This window comes from Propithecus coquereli, unplaced genomic scaffold (assembly GCF_000956105.1).
Source record: "Propithecus coquereli isolate 6110/MARCELLA unplaced genomic scaffold, Pcoq_1.0 Scaffold53, whole genome shotgun sequence".
NCBI lineage: Eukaryota > Metazoa > Chordata > Mammalia > Primates > Indriidae > Propithecus > Propithecus coquereli.
Window position 1 is genome coordinate 4,016,059 of NW_012151174.1, and position 12,737 is coordinate 4,028,795.

Sequence of the window (12,737 nt, forward strand, 5' to 3'; positions counted from 1 at the left end):
GCATGCTCGGCCCGGCCGGCTCCGGCTGCTGTGGGCGGCAGCGCCGCACTCCCGGCCGCCCGCGGCGCAGCCCGCAACGCTGCGAGGCGCCGGCGGAGGCTGCTCGGGCGCGGGGCGCGGGCGGCGGCCGCTCCAGCTGGCCATGGCGCGGGGCGCACGGCGGCCACCCGAGGGGCGCGGCGGGGCCAGGTTAGTGGGCGCCCCGAGAGCCCGAGCGGCGCGGCTGGGAGGGAGCCCCGCACCCGGCCACTTGGCCGCCGGCACCGCGGAACTTTCGGGCGCTCGGGCCGGCGGAGGCTGCGGCGGGGGCTGCGCGCTGGGAGGCGCCTCCGGGTCCAGCCGCGGGCTCCGGGCTGGCTGGATGCTTCGAGATGCGTGCGCGGCGGGGGCCGGTGGGCCGGGGCGGGAGCGCGGTGGCCGCCGCGCGCTGCCCACGAGCCTCCCGGGGGCCGGGTCCGCCGAGCCGCTGCGGGGGCCTTCGCGGGGTTCTGGATTGCTCGGGTCACTGTGCCTCAGTTTCCCCTGGACAGGGAGCGGGGAGTGTTGGCCGGGGCCCCTGTCCGGAGGGCGCCGCGTCCTGGTGCTGCAGGGGTGCGAAGCTGGGGCTGCCGCGGCCCGCCGCCTCGTGACCGGAGCGCTCAGAGTTTGTCGCATTCGACTCCATAGCAAGTTGACATCGAATTGCTTCATGGCGTGGAAGGGGAAACGTGCTTCACAGGCTTAAAAAACAGAGTAATTGCAGAACCGATTTATTTTAAGCCCGATCATTAACCTGCCTCCGTCTCCGAAGAAAACTTGACTTGCAGGTTCCAAGATTTATAAAGCAAGCTAGCAAAAGGGGGGCAAAAAAAAAAAGGAGGAGGTTTGCAGGTGCGTTAGTCACATTGTAGAAAACCATCTATTACAGTTAAATTGTCATTGTTTTTAAGGATACTTGTTAACAGAAAAGTTTGGTTACTGTGGCAATCTTTATTTTGCGTCATCCTAGCCTTATATTAAAAACTTGGAACCTAGCATTGCAGAAGCGTGATGTTTTTTGCAGTTTTCTCACTTTTGTTTCTAGATGAAACACTTTTTTTTTTTCAGTTGCTACTATGCTGAACATAGTAAAATTGTTCAGGATGAAATGCAAGATGGAACAAAATTTCTTTTCAGGAGAGCATATGTTAGAACAATATAGTTCTATTGACATTTTGCTTATATGGAAAATGCAATTTGCGAGTCCCACTGCGGTTTCTACTGTTGTTTCTTCCTAAAACATTTAGTATCATTAACACTTTTAGGGTTATTGGATCTAATAAGGGTAAGATAAATAATCCTTTTTCTAGTGGGAACTAGTTCTACCGCAAACTAAAGCTAAATTCTCAAGCCTGTTTCTATAAGTACCACTTAGTGGGCTCAGTTGTTTTATTTATTAAGCTTATTTACAAAACTTCTTGTTTGCATTTTTAATAGACCTTACTAGTCTTTAGAAATGCATTGACTTTTCATTGGGTTGTGAACAGCCTTTAAGCTGGGTGCTTGCTCACAAGCCTGAGATGACTCCAGCTCAATTCCAGATGCTCATGTGATTTCCCCAAGTTGGCTCTATACTGTGTTTATATGTAACTGAGATTTAATAATAGGAAAGGCTTGAAATGTCCAGACAACGGCAACAGTAGCAACAATGTGATTACCATTTTTACGAATTAGACCTGCAGTCCTCCATGTTAGCCAAATAGTCTGGTTGGCAATGTTCATTGCTCCTAAATGTATTTCTAAATACATTTATTTAAAAAAAAAAATTAGAAGTTTGAAAAACGCAGCACAAATATTGAGTAATTGGGTTTCCTTGCTCTATAAAAATGCATCAAGTTTAAAACCCGCCATGAAGTGCTGCATGTATGTGCACAGCGGGTCTCATGTTCTCGGGCTTCATTCCCAAGTGGAAGTAGGTAGTCTCTCCCCTTAGCCTTGGGCTCTTTCTGATCTAGAGGAAGCAGCAAGGCCTCAGTTTACCCTTTGTGAATGTGAGGTTTAATACAGATCAGTAGGCCCCCTTCTTGATCCAAAAATCGTAAATATTTTCTCGGTATTAGGAAGGACAATGAAATTTAGCCGAAGACTTATTTACACACTGCCCTTGGCTTCAAAAACTCCACATTCCCTAACCTAAAACTAACAAAGCCAACAGGAGTTAGGTTGAAAAGAGGTTTTATTCCTGCTAATGAAGAAAAAAATAACAAAGTAGACTTTGTATTCAAGTTACAAAATGTGATAATTTCTTCTCTTTCATACTTAACTATTGGGTTGTTGCAGTTCAGCTGACAGGCACATGATTTTTAGTTTTATTTTCATGTGTTTAAGTTTCTATATGATATGGTGTTGTTAGTGACGTTAGACATTTATAGCAAACTACTGCCTTTAAAAATAGATCCTCCCCCATTCACGTGTCCTTAATTTATTCAACTCCTTCTTTGGCCTGCAATTCAAATACTTGAGGCTATTTAAATTTTACTTAATTTGGACTTTTTAATTCTATTTTCTAAATGCAAGATATTCCAGAAACTGAAATACCAAATAAATATTGTAGCTGAGTTGCTTTTAATCTCCAACACAACCCAGTCAGATTGGTTAGACAAGTGTAATTTATTGACTTGTTTTTGGAATTCAGAAATCATGCCGATGGTATCACTCGCCTAACTCAGCATCTAACGTGGTGCTTAGGGGGGGACTTGTCTAGCCAAGCCCAGGTGACAATATTTTTTGATCCATGGCAAATCATAATAAAGTTAGAAACAGCCTTAAAATGCAAATGGTTGATTTTAAGTTTGCTGTAATACCTCGCTGGAATGGTTAAAAGATGGTTACAAGGGGCTTGGTTATGTAACCAAGTTAAAAGCTGTCAGAAATATTAATAGTGCATAAGTTATACTCCAGAAAGAAGTCCTGTGAATTTATTGGTCTTGCTCCTGCCTCCTCCTGAGCCCTTTACTCATTAGGGTATCACCTTGATTCTTCTTCCCTGCAAACTTCTGTCGTTAAGCCGCAGAGGCTGCAAAAGTGAGTAAGCGCAGTGACTCACTGTCTAGTTGGAGAGATGCTTGAGGACAAATAAATTAGGGTACAAGATAAGTCTCCAGAGAGGTGTGCACCTGGGGCTGAGGACACAGAAAGGAGTGAGGCCGTGGGGTGGAGGAAGAAAGGGACTCAGGCCAGTGGTGACATTTCCGTAGGATCTTAAGGAATGCCTGGGGAATTGGTGAAAGTCTAAGCAGAGAAGGGGACGCTCCAGACAGAAGGAACACCATTACGACAGGCAGAGCAGTGGCCCCCAAAGATGTCCACTCTGAGACTTTGTAGACGTGATTAAGGGAAGGATCTTGAGAAGGGGAGATCATTCTGGATTATCTGGGAGGGCCCAGTGTCCTCAGAGGGGTTCTCACACGTGGAAGAGGGAAGCAGAAGTCGGTGTCAGAGTGACGCCAGGTGAGGAAGACTCCACTGGCTGTTGTTGGCTTTGAAGATGGACAGGGGCCAGGGAACAGGACTGCGGGAGCCTCTCGCAGCTGGCAAAGGCGGGGAGACGGATTCTCCCCTGGAGCATCCGGAAGGAACCCACCCGGCGGATGCCTTGGTTTTAGCCCATTGACACCCATGTTGAGCTTCCATACCACAAACTGCGAGATAGTAAATTTGTGTTGTTTTAAGTCAGTCAGTTTGCGGTGCTCAGTTACGGAAGCCGTAGAAAGCTGACAGAACCGTGTCAAAGAAAGGCTTGGTGTGATGGAATATTGGGCGGGAAGAGGGGAACAGAGCGATGCTTCTGTTGGGATGAGCTCGGTGTCACGATTTTATCCCGTTATGGATAAACAATGGGAAACCAGCGAGGGATTTTTAAATAGCAACATGAAATGAACGGACTGTTGTCGTATTTATTTTACTAAAAACAAACAAAAAAAGCCACGTATAGCCCCCAGTTCACAGGGCAGCTTGGTAAAGGGAGTCTAACGAGAAGCAGCGGGCGGCCTGTAGAATTGCTCTGAAATTGCAATGTGTATGTGAAATTAATAGCTTGAGAAGACTTTTATGCACAATTTGTGATACAAGGAGGACATAGAAAGTAAGCAGGAGGGTCGAGTCACATTTTGATTGCTTGTGCTCATTGTCCTCCAACGGTAGTAGCTGTCCTGCTGTCTGCGTACCAGGCACACGTGGGCAGGGGGCTGGAAAGCCCAAATTTAACATAATTAACCTGAGCATGTTGGAACTTCACATGGGCTACCTCTGGCCAGTTAGTAGTAGCCGCTTGCAGTGTCGTGGGCTTGTACTGGTACATCTGGGAAGTTGCCACAGCCAAGCAGCAGTGTTTGCCGTGGGCTCCGTATGTGGCAGGGTGTGGGTGACAGCTACAATACTAGATGACCTAACTTTCATGCTTAAATGTAAGAAATTCAGTCATCCCTTCCAAACATATTCAGTTAGTCCCTTCTAGGTCCAAGGCCTTGATGTCTGCCCCGTGAAAATTTATCGTCTGGTTGAGTTGACATCTCTGTGTCTGGTAAACCTGAGCTGAAGAAATCCTCCGCCTTAGTGTTACAAGAGTGGCTCTGAATTGAAAATTATATGCAAGAAAAAGTCAGCAGGACAAAAACAAATTTTTCAGACAGTTTGTAAAGGAAGCCCTGGGCTTATACTGGAAACAGTAAACATAAATATCTGATACTAGAAATAGTTAAGACTTGATTAAAATTTACCTTAATAAAAACAAAACTGTATATTCTGTAGCAACCATTTGCTTAACTTTGTAAGGTTTTTTTTCCCCAAAAATCCTCATAGAACGATGCAGTAATTGTTTTCCATTATGGTGCACGGGCACGGTGTAAACCATCCTCTCTCTCGAATCCGCTCTGCCTTGTTCTTTGGGATGCTGCTCCCTTAGCTATCCCCGTGCCACCCCCCCTTTTAACTTGTTTTGTTTATTTATTTTTCTGTCTCTGCTGCTTGAATCGGAACCCACAATTCTTCACTGCTTTCTAAGGGCTTGTCCTCTGCTTTCCCTGGGTTCTGACCAGGTCCTCTCACCCCGTGGCCCTGTGTTCTTTCTGGGTGAGTTGTTTTCCCCGTGACTGCATCCCCAGGCACCAGTGTCTGGCCTCGCTCACTTCCATGTGTCATTCCTTCATTAATTCTTTGATTCGTTCAACAAATATTGACCACCCGAGATCTTATCCTCTAATGGTAAAGAGAAAATTATGGCGAAAATGTGAAGTTATGAGTAAAGGTCAGTGAGGCAAGGAGCGTCTGGGGCTACCTGGGGAGCCCTGGACAGCTTTTGAGCCCAGGCCTCACAGCGAAGTTGGGGCGTGCCGGGTGTGCGAGGGAGGGGAGGCAGCCCGGCCGGAGGCACAGGGGAGCCGTGGGGAACTCCTGGGAGTTCAGGAAAGGGAACCCGATGCGGGGGGGAGGGAAGCTTCAAAAATGACGTTAAGTGGGTGGATGGGAGTCAGACCGTGAAGGACGCGTGACCTGCTGAGAGCTTTGGTTTTACACTAACGCACAGAATGGGGACGTGGAATGTGTTTTGGATCAGATCTTTTAAAGAGTCAGCCGACTTTGGCAACAGCATGGTATGTGGATTGCAGGCGGCGAGACTTAGAGCAGGTCCACGAGGAAGGGGTCTAGCAGAGTGGTGCCGGTTAGAGATGATGAGCACATAAACCAGGGGAACGCCAGGACGTGGTGGCCGGATACTTGGGAGTGAGACCACCAGGACTCGGTGATTGATTTGTTTATCTGGGCAGAGAAGGAAAGGAGGCGTTTTAAACACCTCCTGTGTAATTAGATGATCCACGTCTTGGGTGCTGCAGAAATGCGGAAGGCGCACCTGTCTGAGGGCTCATGGGCTCTGCTGCTGCGGGCCAGACTCTGCCACAGCAGAGGGACCGACCGCCACCACGTGTGCTTCACCAGAGGGACTTAGCGCAGGGGAGCGCAGTAAGCCCGCACCCAGAGCCCTGTGTGAGGGAAGACCTTGGAACCTTATCATCACAGGGCACAGCCTTCGCCAGAGGTGTAAGCGAGAGAAGGAATTAATTCCCTGGCTCCCCAGCTTCTGGGCAGAAGGGGACTTGCTGAGGGGACTGAAAGAAAATTGGCACGGGGTGGGCCTTCCTAATTCTGGCTCAAGACAGTAACTCATTTAGAGGCTGGGCTGAAATTGACTCTTTATAATCCGCTGGAAAGAGGAAAGCTTGCTGAGCAGATATTTAAATATAAGCCCAACCCTTTCCTTCATTGAGGATTCGAGTTTGCTGATGGTGGGAGGAAGAGCATAAAGGAAGCGCTTGCTTCTTGAGGAAATAAATGGGTTGGAGTTAAGTGCTCCAGAAGTTTCCATCGGTAGGACCCGCCCGCTTGGGGCACAGGCTGGGGCCGATTCAAATCATTCGCATCTGTTGGTTGAAGCAGCACCTCCCAAGACCATCCAAGGAGACCAGCTAACCCCTTTCTTCCCCAAAGGCCAGGCTCTCCTGCAAGGCAGTAGGTAGATAGATACACAGTGGTTCTGCTCAAAAATGCAAACCCCATTTTCCCTGGCCCTTCTCAGGGAAAGGTATGTGGGTGAAGATTTCTTTCGTGTTTGGCTCCAGCTTTACCATTTTACAACCTAGGGTGGCTGTGGGAGGCTTAAACTTCTAGCAACCAGTGCACTTCCTTGCTTCTCAGCTGCTGCTGTTGAGCTCATCTTCTGAGTTGCTGCTTGCCTGCTGGGGGCCGCGCTGGGCCGCATTGCCCAGCCACCTGCCTGGCCTGTGCCCTTGCCCTGGCCCTCTCCCTGCCGTCTTCTGCCGTTTCCGCTGGCAGCCCCCAGTTGGAAGGTGTTTGTTTCTTCTTCAAGGTTCGGACAACCCCCGATGACTTGGTCCCTGAGTCTAGCTCTCATTAGACTTCCCAAAAGGTAACCTGTTTTTCTCCATTTCAAAACACTTTTGAGGAACTTGAAATTTATTGCCGGAAAACATTTGTTCCAGTCCTTTGCCTTAATGGGGGCTGAGTGTTTCTCCTGTGCCTCCGTACCCAGCACCCGCGGTGGCCTTCGATTCCCTCTTGCGTCTGTGGGGGGCTCATCCCTGCCTGCAGGGCATGGCTGCTTCTCTTTCACTGGTGTGGTAGTTTTTGCTTCCTAAGTAGTGGATCTTTACTGCCCCAGAGTCCTCTGTATCATTTATCCTCAGAAGCCCCAGAGGCCTTCTTATTAAACAGAATTTCTGGAGGAGTGCCCTCGTATCCCAGAGTTCCCGAGGTGGGCACACACAGCGCATCCACCGCGTGAGCCATGAGACAACGTACTGTAACACAGATTTTCATAAATGGGCATACCATGTTTGTTTTTACCTTTACGTGTCTAAACTAAACCATTTCTCCTGCTGGGAAAACTGTCCTGTCTCCTTTATTTATCCTTTAGGTCTTGGCCAACCCCAAGGAACATTCTGTGATCTTTCCAGCTTGCCCTCCTCTGAATTTCTATGGCATTTACTTAGTTTAGCGCATAATTATTTATTACTCTGACTGCAGGTATCACCAAGATTCTAAGCATCTTTGGAGGAGTGACCTGGTCTTAAACTTTTTTTAATCCCTACACTAATTGTCACTAAACTGGTAAGAGTAGCCTTATCAATACTCAGAGTTCGGTTTAATTGATGTGACTGACTCCGAATAGTTTTTATCACGTAGGTGAAGCTGACTGCCACGCCGAGAGGTCATTGAGGACACCTGGAAAGTGTGCTCGGCCTAGCAGGGCTTTCTCCTGTCAAAGCTGAGAGAAAAGCAACGTTCCTTCAGAAACTGCATATGGGATCTGTTGAATCCCTGTGTTTAACTTGCATCTGGTGGTTTCGTTTAATTAGGATAATTTGCCATATTGCTCACTGAAAAACACGTAACTTTGAAAGACTGACCCTAAGATGTGCATTGAAGTCAGCTGGAAGACTACCAAGATGCAACCAAATTCTGAAAAGCATTGTTTTTACGTACAGAATTCTAAAATAATACCCGGACAGTCATGACAGTTTAGACATGCGTGGCCTTTGGACAGCGTGCCGGGCTGTGGTGTTCGCTCGTTGATCACTGCGTGGGGGCCGGGAGCCCTGGGCTGCGCAGGGGCTTTCGCTGGTGGGTTGGTGGCTCGGCCCCAGATCCTTGCACCGTCCCAGGGGCAGAATCACGCAGGCCTGCCCCTGCCTCAGAGTGGGGGTGAGGCTCGGATGGGACGATGTCTGCGGGAGGGTTTTGTAAACCATAAATGCCAGGTGAATCTAAAGGAAGTTATCGTCGTGCTCTCTAGAATTTAATCAGGTAGAGTTCGAACTGCAAGATCTCTTCTGATCTGTTTTTCACTGAGATCCAGTTCCAGTCTGTGAAAACACTTCACATGTGGGATTCAGAGAAATGATGCAATTCCACTTCGTGATGATGGGCTGGTAAAAAAGGAAGGAAGGAGAAAAAGCTATTTTACCACCCTCTGCAGTTATTGAGCACATTTTTTTTCAAATAGATGAGGTTTTGTTCTGGTGAAAGCAGAAACCCTGGGTGATCCAGTTCCTGTGCTGTGACTCTGGACGGCCCTAATCGAACCACCCCAGACACAGGCGTGAGGGACAGTGTGACATTTATAAATTAAGTGGGTGATTGCTTTTCATTTCAGCAACAATGCCGTGTATTTCAGGCATAGAAAATAGCCCCAGAACATTACTCGTCACTCTGCAGCCTCTGCTCCCCTTCCGTGTTGCCTTGAGCCTTTGCCCTCAGGACCGTCTTTGGGGTACACCAGCCTCTTGAGTTCTGCAAGGAAACAATCCATTTCCTAAGGCTGACTTTTAAAGAAATCTTGGTTTATATTTTAAAGTTAGTTTTGTGGTTAAAGAATGGATCCATTTACGTGAAGTCTGAGAAGTGGGTAAATTTGAAAGAAAGGCAGGGTAAATGTGGACGACCAGCAAGCTGGTAGTAGGTCTAATTTAAAGGGCGTGAAATTAGAACAAGTTCACTCAGCAGATATTCAGGTGTTTGCTGTCAGCGGGATACAGCAGTGGACAGCACCCGCCACGGAAGCCCGGCCCTCGGGGAGCTGCCGTGTTAGTGGGGGCGGACACAGAACACGAACACGTAGGAGCTAAGCTCTGAAGACAAAGACAGGGTAAGGTAGACAGTGATGGTGGACACTGCTTTACGTGAGGTGGCCAGGGAGGGCCTTGCTGACGAGGTGGCATTTGAGTGGAGGCCTTAGGGTCACAGAGGAAGTGTTGGGAAAGCCTTCCAGGAGGGAGTGGTAAGTGGCAGGGCTCCCGCGTGCCCAGTACGTCCAGGATTAGCAGAGCCCAGGGCAGCGGGGAGCAAGCTCGGGTGCAGACCTGTCCTCAGGCCATGGGGAGGCCCTCTCTGGCTTTTACCCTGAGGAGGAATTGCTGGAAAGCAAACATTGTGATAATTTAGGGGTTTTAGTGTTTTATTTTCATTATCTTTGAGACATTCACCATGCACAGATTGTCACTAATTAAAAAATAATGACAAAGGCATGGAGTGCCTGGTGCTAAGCACAGACAACAAATATTTGAGTGCCGACCATTTTGTGTGGTGGAATTTTGTTGGTGATAAAAATTACATCCCCAAGCTGTAAGTGCAGACACGGGGCCTCTCTGTAGTGAAACGAAGGTTCCGAGGTCCGGGGTGCGGGTGGTGGGCGGTGTGCCCCAGGGGTGCCGCAGAGGTTTGCACAGCCAGTGGGGGGTGGCACGGCCACAGGCACCGGGTTTGTCACCACCCTTAGTCCAGGTAGCAGGGTGAGGGCGGTGAGGCTCCGTCCTTACTCTGAGCTGCCGCAGGACGCGGGTGTGAATGGGGGGTCCTGATGCGCTGAGAGCTTGAGTTCAGTTTCTCCTTCACTGGATCATCCAGAACGTAAGGAACACACAAGAAGCTGCCGTGTCTGCGGACGCCAGGTTCCTAGATGCTGTGTGGTGCACAAGCGGTCTCTGGCCGTCCGCCCCGCCACACGTGGCTTGGCCGTCGCGGTGCTTTGCCCTGATGTATTCAGCGCGAGGGGATTTTTATCTGTGCACCAGCAGTCCCCTTGCCCTTTCCCTTTCCTCCCCCCCCTTCACCGTTTCTTCCCTTCGCCAGCCCCAGTTACACCCCAGGTTGTCAGGGTCGTAGAATGGTCGATTTGGGGAGGACGCAAGAGACGGGTCTGTGACTCAGATCAGGTGACTCTCAGGGTCATCGGCTAGTAAACTGCAAAACTGAGGAATGGCGCGAGTATCCTCCCTCCCAGTTGGTGGATCTTAAACCGGAAGTTCTAAACCAGTCTGCTCTTCACACCTCACTCCAGAATTTCTGTTCTTGACTTGAATCTCGGGGCCCTTCCCTTTTCTTATCCCAGGAACCCGATCCTGTCCCTTCGCTGTATTGTGATCTCAGCTCCCTGGCTGCCGGGAGACTCGCAGCAAGTGGTTCACACTGGCTGTGGCGTGGGGCTGCTGGATGTGTTCCCGCTCTGTGTCTTGATTGGGTGCTATAAATACTGTCCTTCAGGCTCACAGCTAAATAGCTCTATTATGGGCTGTCCCAGCACAAAGTAATCAGCCACCCTTTGTAAGATTGATTGTATGTGGCACTGCCCGCCCAGATCCAGAAAAGTGACTTCCATTTGGCTGGTTGAGAAGCTGTCTGTGTACCATCAACTGGGCAGAGGGGTAGGAATTGAGAAAGGCACTTGTGTCTACAAGTATCCAGAATCAGCAGGAAAATGCAAACTCACAAGTGTTTCGGGCCCCGCGTCGTATTTGGGAAAGCACGTTAAGAATATCGCTGTCTGGTTTGTAGACCGTGCTCTGCAGGCTGCACAGGGACCAGGAGCGCGGCCCAGCCTGGACTCGCCGGCAGGCAGCCCGCGTCAGCAGCTCCTCAAAACGCCTGGCTGTGTACGGGACCCTCTGGCCATTTCTCCAGGCCAGGGGACAGTCCTGACTCATTGACGTGTCCGGACGCCCATCAGCTCCTGCCTGGCTTCACTCTGAATTTAGGAGCTTATGCATAATTCTATCAAGAACTTCTTGGGAAATGGGCTGGAGATCAAATAGAAACAAGAACTGGAAGTTGGCAGGAATAGTGCTGTAGACTAGCAGCGACAGAACGAATTAATTGAGCTAGAATGAATATGCACACTCCAAATGAGTAGCGAGAATGTTTTGAAAAGACATATTTTAAAGCGGGGTGGGGGATGTTGAAAAAGAATATTCCAGTGGAGGAGACAGGCAGAGAAAGACAGAAAGCAGCTCCAGATGCTTCTGAACCAGCTCTAGGTCTAATGCGGAATCTGATAAACATGGTGTCAGAGATTAAGGAAAAATGCTAAAATGGCGTCCTCACCCTTTTGTCTGCCTCAGTCTGTTTCGGGGATTGGCCTGGCAGCAGGAAGATGCCACCAGGGCACCTGTCCTGTTTGTATTCAGTTTCCAGATTTGGTTTATTCCCTGGATCCTCAGATTTCTGAGTAAATGTCCCTCTGATCAATTAGGGATTTGTATTAATTGGGTCCAAAACTATTGTAGCCTATTGGTTTAGATTGAGAATTGCAGGAATTTAAGTATGCGCTAAAACATCAGTAAACTCTTCTGAAAGACGTACCTGTGATCAGAATAGCCTTCATTTCCTGTCTCAACTGCTGGAACAACTGTAAAATAGCCTTTATGGAACCAGGAGATTTTAACAGAATCCCGGGCCCAATCTGGGATTGTTAGTAGCCGTCGTAGGCTTTTTTGTGCTGGTTCTTATCCCCTAAATTTTTTGCATGACCCTGTGCAATCCGTCGCCTTCTCTGTGCTCCCATTATTTGTACAAAGAAAAACCTTTATGAAAAGATGTCCAAGTTTTTCCAGGTAGAGTGTTCTAGTTCCAGGAACAGATATGTGTGATAGACCCATTTTTATCTTGTCTAATAACCATTATGTCTGTAGAGGACAACCTTTAATATAATTTGTTTTTCTCTTCCTCCTCCATAAGGATTTTGTGATTCTCTTTTCCTCTTTAAAAGACTGTGGTAACAGGTTCCTTGGGTACTCAGTTCCGACCAGGCTTAATCAACACTTGTATTTTGTGGGATATCAACAGCTCACCTGCAGATTAAAGTGATTTTTTAAAAAATTGATTTGATGACCCTGGGCAATTTAAACATTATATTTCTGAGAGCTTTGTTTTGTGTCATTCTTACCTTTAATCAGAACAACGTACCATGTAAGAAAAAAATGAAGATCCAAGCATGGTTTCTTAATAAATAAATAAAATAAAGTTTTATAAAAATGGCATCTCTGAGCCTATAGTTTCTTTTTAGGTTTGAAAAACAGTGATTTAAACAAATCAGTTTTTGAAAAATATGTACCTTTTGTATATCCAATAATTAACGCAGCATAGAATTCTGTAGAGGCCTCAGCATCAGTGTAGGTGGAGTCCTAGTGAGCCCTTGTGTCGTAGCTACTCTCGGTCGCCGGGTGAGCTCACGACGCTCGCCCGGTGTGTTCGCAGAAGCCCCGCGGTCAGGGTGTGTTTCGTTCTGCCCATCGGGTGCTGGGAGTTACCCCAGCACTGCGCAGCCGGGAAGTCAACGATCGACCAAGCACACCGTGAGCTCTCCTTCGTCTCTTTCCTCCTAACTGCCACTGCTCTAATAGGACAGGCCCTGGTTCTCACCGTGTACTGCC

At 48.3% G+C, this 12,737-nt stretch overlaps 1 protein-coding gene across 1 annotated transcript in view; it reads left to right on the forward strand.

Moving 5' to 3' along the window:
• The first annotated feature begins 84 nt into the window (after positions 1-84).
• MFAP3L (microfibrillar-associated protein 3-like) overlaps positions 85-12,737 on the forward strand; it is a 37,259-nt gene continuing 24,606 nt past the window's right edge. The window contains exon 1 of the mRNA XM_012657020.1: positions 85-189. The gene's annotated coding sequence lies outside the window, so the exon portion shown is untranslated. The remainder of the gene's footprint in view (positions 190-12,737) is intronic.